Source organism: Limulus polyphemus, unplaced genomic scaffold (assembly GCF_000517525.1).
Source record: "Limulus polyphemus unplaced genomic scaffold, Limulus_polyphemus-2.1.2 Scaffold1847, whole genome shotgun sequence".
Taxonomy (NCBI): Eukaryota; Metazoa; Arthropoda; class Merostomata; order Xiphosura; family Limulidae; genus Limulus; species Limulus polyphemus.
This window is the reverse complement of record NW_013667457.1, coordinates 91,264-98,098: the sequence shown is the minus strand read 5'-3', so window position 1 is coordinate 98,098 and position 6,835 is coordinate 91,264. Positions and strand designations below refer to the sequence as shown.

General features: G+C 33.2%; 1 pseudogene across 1 annotated transcript in view; it reads left to right on the top strand.

Annotated features, from left to right (window-relative positions):
• Window positions 1–5,140, top strand: part of LOC106465139 — a 148,005-nt pseudogene extending 142,865 nt beyond the window's left edge. Inside the window, exons 23-25 of the transcript XR_002611899.1 lie at window positions 930–1,040; window positions 3,063–3,140; window positions 4,794–5,140. The product of XR_002611899.1 is annotated as a Down syndrome cell adhesion molecule homolog (transcript). The remainder of the gene's footprint in view (window positions 1–929; window positions 1,041–3,062; window positions 3,141–4,793) is intronic.
• The last annotated feature ends 1,695 nt before the right edge of the window (window positions 5,141–6,835 follow it).

The following is a 6,835-nucleotide window of genomic DNA, read 5'->3' as shown; positions in this document are numbered from 1 at the left end:
CTAAATATAAATATAATCTAAACAAACGTTAGATATTAAAATATATATATAAATATATAATAACAAGTTCGTTACAGATGTGATTGTCGTTTGTAAACAAGAATAATTAATATCGATTACAAGAGTGGGCCAAACGTGGCCTAGTGGGTTATCTACCGGACTGTGGATCCCAGTGTTCATTACTCTCGTCTCGTTGCCGCAAAAAAACTCGCGCTTTGCACTCTGGGACCGCGAGTACATTATAAGAGTGACAGTAAAATCCTGCTATTCAGTTGGCAGTGAGCGCTGTTGATTAATTGTTGTCCTTTTAGCCTATAAGCTCAAACTTAGGGAAGGCTATCACAGATAGCCCTTATATAGCTTTACGCGAATAACCGAACAGACTGAACCAAATATATATATACACTAGTAGAGGCTAGTTTTCCAATTCCACTTGTAGCAAGTGTTTGTATTTCGTTAGTTAATATAAAAAACACAACAGGATTTAGTATACCTCCAGTTAGCCTCTACAGTTTTCATGCTTTGCTTCTAGTTATCTCAGGGTGCTTTTGCTAGTATTTTCCGTTTTCACTTTTGTAATAATTGAAATAAGAACGAAACATATATTTCGGTCGTCAGAGCTATAATAAACTTATACACAGTCGAATATACAATATGATATATAGTTCATGAAATCAGTTAGTTCAATGACATTAAATGTATTGTTTTTGCATATTTTAAATAACATTTGTATTAAGAAAGATAATGTGTTACAGATGTCAAAAATATATAAATACGAAACTGAGTCAAAATAGTCAAACCTTTGTAGATTACTGTGTGTTTATCCTGATGTTTCAACCTATATGTTTCAACTTTAAACATTCACTTTTACTTTATTTTCGGATAATTATCGGCTTAATACAAGGATACTTAAGAGAATTGTATTTTAGTTCAGGGTTCTTCTGATGGTAATGCTGACGTCTGTCCCTCAACAAGCCAATGGAAAGAGACCACAATAGAGTTTAGGATTGATGAACCTCCATCAGCCAAGTCTCTTTCTGGTACATAACGATTTTTTTTTCTAAAACCCCTTACAAGAATATGTTTACTTCTTAAACTTTTATCAAAATGGTAAATGTAAACCAAGCTGTGACGTTTCAAAAAAGACATTTCTTCTTTGTTAATTCGGAATGATATTCAAACTTCTCTTGATGAAATTTAAAAATGATTTATTTTTGTTGAAGTATGATATGTACTTGAAGAGGTACTGACGTTACGATATTTTGCGTAGTTCTTATTATACTCCACGGGAAAAAAACCCTTACAAAGAAATTGAAAGATGTAGTGTAATAATATTTTTGTTACCTTACTCATTTACTGCCACACTGAAACATTGAAAACTTTGTCTTTGCTCGGTATATTATTATCAAAGGCAGACTCTGTCCTTGACCCCATATTATTATCAAGAACGGACTTTGTCCTTGCTCCAAATTATTATCAAGGACAGACTTTGTCCTTACCCCCCATATTATTATCAAGGACAAACTTTGCCCTTGCCCCCTCCATATTATTATCAAGGACAGACTATGTCCTTGCCCCCTCCATATTATTATCAAGGACAGACTTTGTTCTTGCCCCATATTATTATCAAGGACAGAATTTGTCCTTACCCCCATATTATTATCAAGGACAAACTTTGCTCTTGCCCTCTCCCTCCATATTATTATCAAGGACAGACTTTGTCCTTGCCCTATATTATTGTCAAGGGCAGACTTTGTCCTTGCTCCAAATTATTATCAAGGACAGACTATGTCCTTGCCCCCTCCATATTATTATCAAGGACAAACTTTGCCCTTGCCCCCCTCCATATTATTATCAAGGACACCACTGAAGAGCACAAACGATGGAATACATAGCTTAACTAATAGAAACAAAATTCGAGTACGACGAAATTTAAACAATTGTTCTCCATAATATTCACTCAAGACACAATTTATCTAAATAACGGCTAGTTAGTGAATGGTCACTGCTTATTATTTTTCATGTTTAAATGAACAACATTTGTTTGGTGTATTGTAAACTATTCTTAATGAAAAAAGAAAAGTTCAGTATATCTGTATAATGATTACACGTTTTGGGTGTATCTGGGAGTGGTATTCAGATATTTACATCGAGTCTTTTATTGTAGTCGAAAATATTCAAAATGTGGGGCAGTATTGGTTACCTCTTTTCTGGTACTTCAGCAGTGGCTTTATGATATAGTGTTATGGTAGGAAAGTGAAATATGCAGTTCAGACTTATTAAGGCCTTCGACATCAACTTCATTCTTCTGAATATCTTAACGTCTGCATATACGAATGCACTGCTGCTATTTAAAGCATAAACTCAGAAGTTAGGATTTATAGAGTTGGAAACCATGCGAAACATTACGAGGTCAAAATGATCTGGTTACCACATGCACTAAAATATTTGAATAAATTGACTCAAACTGGTCAAAATTGGAGGCATTGCTGAATCAAATCAAGCCAAATTAATAATAAGAATAATGTATTACCAAGTATAGCTTTTGTGAAATTTTGAGGGTATCCTTGGAACACACTGTCTGAAGCCCAGCAACTCCAGATTCTCGAAATTGAATGGCCTTTATCTTATATTTGATATCACGGTGATTTATTTAATTCTCTTTGAACCAAATTTCGATTCCGCGAAGCTTAATTGGATAGTAACTTCAGACCCTCTTTGATTCCGAGAACAATTCAAACAATTTAACCAGGCCATATTCCAATTAACTGGATTATGATACAATGAAGATTCACGCAACCATTGGAATCATAATCCAGTTAATTGGAATATGGCCCGGTTAAATCATTTGAATTGTTCTCGGAATCAAAGAGGGTTTGAAGTTACTATCCAATTCAGTTTTAATATTCGGCTGATTAGCAGTCAAAATATTTTTTTAATACAATAAAAATGCTTACTACTACTTTTTCGCGTATGGACTTTACGTGAAATATTATAAATACCCCAAATTAACACAAACTTTCTTTGCTTGTTTTTATTATGTTTTGATATTGTGTTTACAGAATCTCCGAAACGCAAATTGTCAAAACGATTAAGAAAATTGTCAGGAAATTGAAGAAAATCACAGACATTCTACGTATGTAAGTATTTCAATCAAGACATTTTACTTGCAGGTCATAAACTACACAGAACTAAAACACCGGAATTTCGTCAACAAACAATATAATAAATTTTTTAAATCAGAATCTGTTAAAAAACAAGTGTTTTATTCTACTTGTTCTTGTACAAAAATTGACTAAAAATGAATTTACTTTTCATCTTAACAATACAATGTGATTTTATAGAATATAATGCGTTTTGCTTATATCTTTATTTATATACATTTTAATATATATTATTTAATTGATTTGCGTTTCGCATCTAGAAAGTTTAGTCGTGGATTGGAAATGGAAACTTCGTGCTATAATAATGCAAAACATATATATATATATATATATAACAACGTTGTTAAAACATAACTTTATTAAATATTTGATAAAAATTTAGTGGTTGAGTGAAAAGTCGTTAACTCTACGTAAATTTGTAGTTTAGTCCTTTTTCTCTTTAGCCACAGTTTTAAGCTTTAACTTAAGATGAAAAAGAAATCAGAAAAATGAGAAAATTTAATGATTTCAACATCAAACACACACCCGTCGTTATTGAAAAATAAAACTTCATGCTCTTGAGGGTGTGAATTTAGTAAATAAAGTTCGTACTCCTGCTATATGTGCAAAGATGCGAATTTATCAACAGGTTGGACAGTCGTGTAAGCGATGTGTGAAAATAATAATAATAGAACAATTAACAAAATTAGTTGCATTAAGAAAATTTTATTGTTACCATAAATCTTAAGAAAATGATTTTCGTCGAAGGCAATAACTTTCCAAAATTTATAGATTTTCAATTAAGCTTACTTGTTTGAAATATAATTTCTTTAAAATATTAATGTTTAATATTTCCTAATTCTTTCTAGGTGTGAATTCATACCTCTTGTATCATAACTTCACAGCTATTACTATCATTACTTCACAGCTATTATCACTTCACAGCTATTACTATTATACTTCACAGCTATTATCACTTCACAGCTATTACTATTATACTTCACAGCTATTACTATCATTACTTCACAGCTATTACTATCATTACTTCACAGCTATTACTATCATTACTTCACAGCTATTATCACTTCACAGCTATTACTATCATACTTCACAGCCATTATCACTTCACAGCTATTACTATTATACTTCACAGCTATTACTATCATTACTTTACAGCTATTACTATCATTACTTCACAGCTATTAGTATCATTACTTCACAGCTATTACTATCATTACTTCACTGCCATTACTATCATTACTTCACAGCCATTACTATCATTACTTCACAGCTATTACTATCATTACTTCACAGCTATTACTATCATCACTTCACAGCCATTACTATCATTACTTCACAGCTATTACTATCATTACTTCACAGCTATTACTATCATTACTTCACAGCTATTACTATCATCACTTCACAGCTATTACTATCATCACTTTACAGCTATTACTATCATTACTTCACAGCTATTACTATTATTACTTTACAGCTATTACTATTATTACTTTACAGCTATTACTATCATTACTTCACAGCTATTACTATCATTACTTCACAGCTATTACTATCATTACTTCACAGATTATTATGGTGTTTCGAGTTAGATATAATAGTTATACATTTTTGAAATTTTGTCAACAGGGTCATTAAAAGCTGATCAGAACGTCACTAAAATGGGATTAGAAATGGACGTACGTGTTATGCGACACTGAACTGAAACTATATGGATACTAAGATCGTTTTTTTTTGTTTTTTTTTGTTACGTTTAATATACGTTTTCATTCCATTTTATCCTTCATTGTCCTGAGAGATTTTAAGAAGACCTGAAGTAGAATATAAACATGTGACTCAGCTTACGGGAGGAATTTCTTCAAGTTCCAGTAAAACCATATCAATGTGTTAAGTCATGATGTTTTGTATATAAATTGTTTCTCTGCACTTTCTAAATTTGTTGTCAACGGAGATAATAAAATTGTAAAATTTTTCAAGTGATTTTGTATTTTTTCTATGCTCACTAGTCACACTTTCTGGTGGCTATTATCTACCTTTGCGCTTAACAACAACCTGCAATATTTTTCCTTTTGTAGATAATATTCAAGCCTCACTTCCCTCCATGATTCTTGTCTGCGGGCTCTTTAGGATTTTTGATCTAAACTCTGGCTCAATACAATTATCCTTTCATTTTTAATAAGGCAGTGCCTATAGAAATATGAGTGTCCTCTAGATATATGGTGAAACGTGTATATCTAAACCTTTAACAACACAACGTCTATCTAAAACAATCTAATGGTTAATTTCCAGAGGACACCAACTCAGTTTTTAAATCACAATTAGATAGATACATCTTTGTATTTAATTAAGATTATTTAAGAATGGTCTGTTTGTTTGTTTTGAATTTCGTGCAAAGCTACACGAGAGCTATCTACGCTAGCCGTCCTTAATTTAGCAGTGTAAGACTAGAGGGAAGGCAGCTAGTCATCACCACCCACCGCCAACTCTTGGGCTACTCTTTTACCAACGAATAGTGGGATTCACTGTCACATTATAACGCCCCCACGGCTGAAAGGGCGAGCATATTTGGTGGGACGGGGATTGGAATCCGCGACCCTCAGATTGTGAGTCCAGCACCCTAACTACCTTGTCATGCTGGGTCTTTAAGAATGGACGTTAGCTTTCAAACTTAAGGGAAACTTTCCTTTGTCATAGTGTAATCAGAGCCATATTGGTTCAATAAAAGACCATTAATGACCTACATTTGAATCAAAAGTTGATTAATTATTCATAGGTATTTTGATACAACGCTAAAAAGGCTTTCTACGCCAAATTTTTTTGAAAACAACAATAAGACAATAAAAATTGCTGAAACGAAGAAAAGAAAAGTAACGGATAAGACATGCCTATTAATGTTGAAAAAATTAAGTAGAATGGGATCTATGGCTAATGAATAACCACAAGTGTTAGTACTATCATCATTTCCTATGACACTGACCATGTGAGAGTTAAAGTATAGCTAAAATGCTGACACTGCTATAGTGTCGGAGGGACTGTAAAATGTGACCAATAGTGGTATAAGTGTCACATTGCTCACGTATTAATGGGTTGGACTCCTGTGGGAGAAAACTGTATGTGAGAAGGCCATGGTCATTACAGAGACTTGGTAGAAAAATCCTTTATACGACCATTCATTAATTGCAGGCTAAAAGGTCATTCATTAATTGCAAGCTAAAAAGGCCATTCATCGATTGCAAGCTTGATTTGGTAAATCTTACTATATAGTAGCATATCACAAACCACCTGAAACCTGGCATGAAGCCTCTCCCTGATGACAGTCTTTATATCAAGACATGCAATGCACAGATGCTCAAAAGTGTCGATGGAGACTGATTAGGCTGCAATGCCCACCAGCTCATTCTACATGGTCAGGAATTCAGTGAAACTGGAAAGATGGAGATGATAATGCTAAAGTGGCCAGTTGTCAGTAAATTTGTGAGAGAAAAGGCCGAGAACTATGTTTGACATTTCCGGGGCCTTCACATAACTAATTTTGTATAAATAATACAGTTTTAGTATCGCTTAGTTTCAATATGCTCAGGAGTATGTAGATTGCATGCAACTCTGTGGACACAGAAGTCTGAGATGGGATGCTGTGATCAATGACAAAGTTAAAACAAACCATTTCTTCT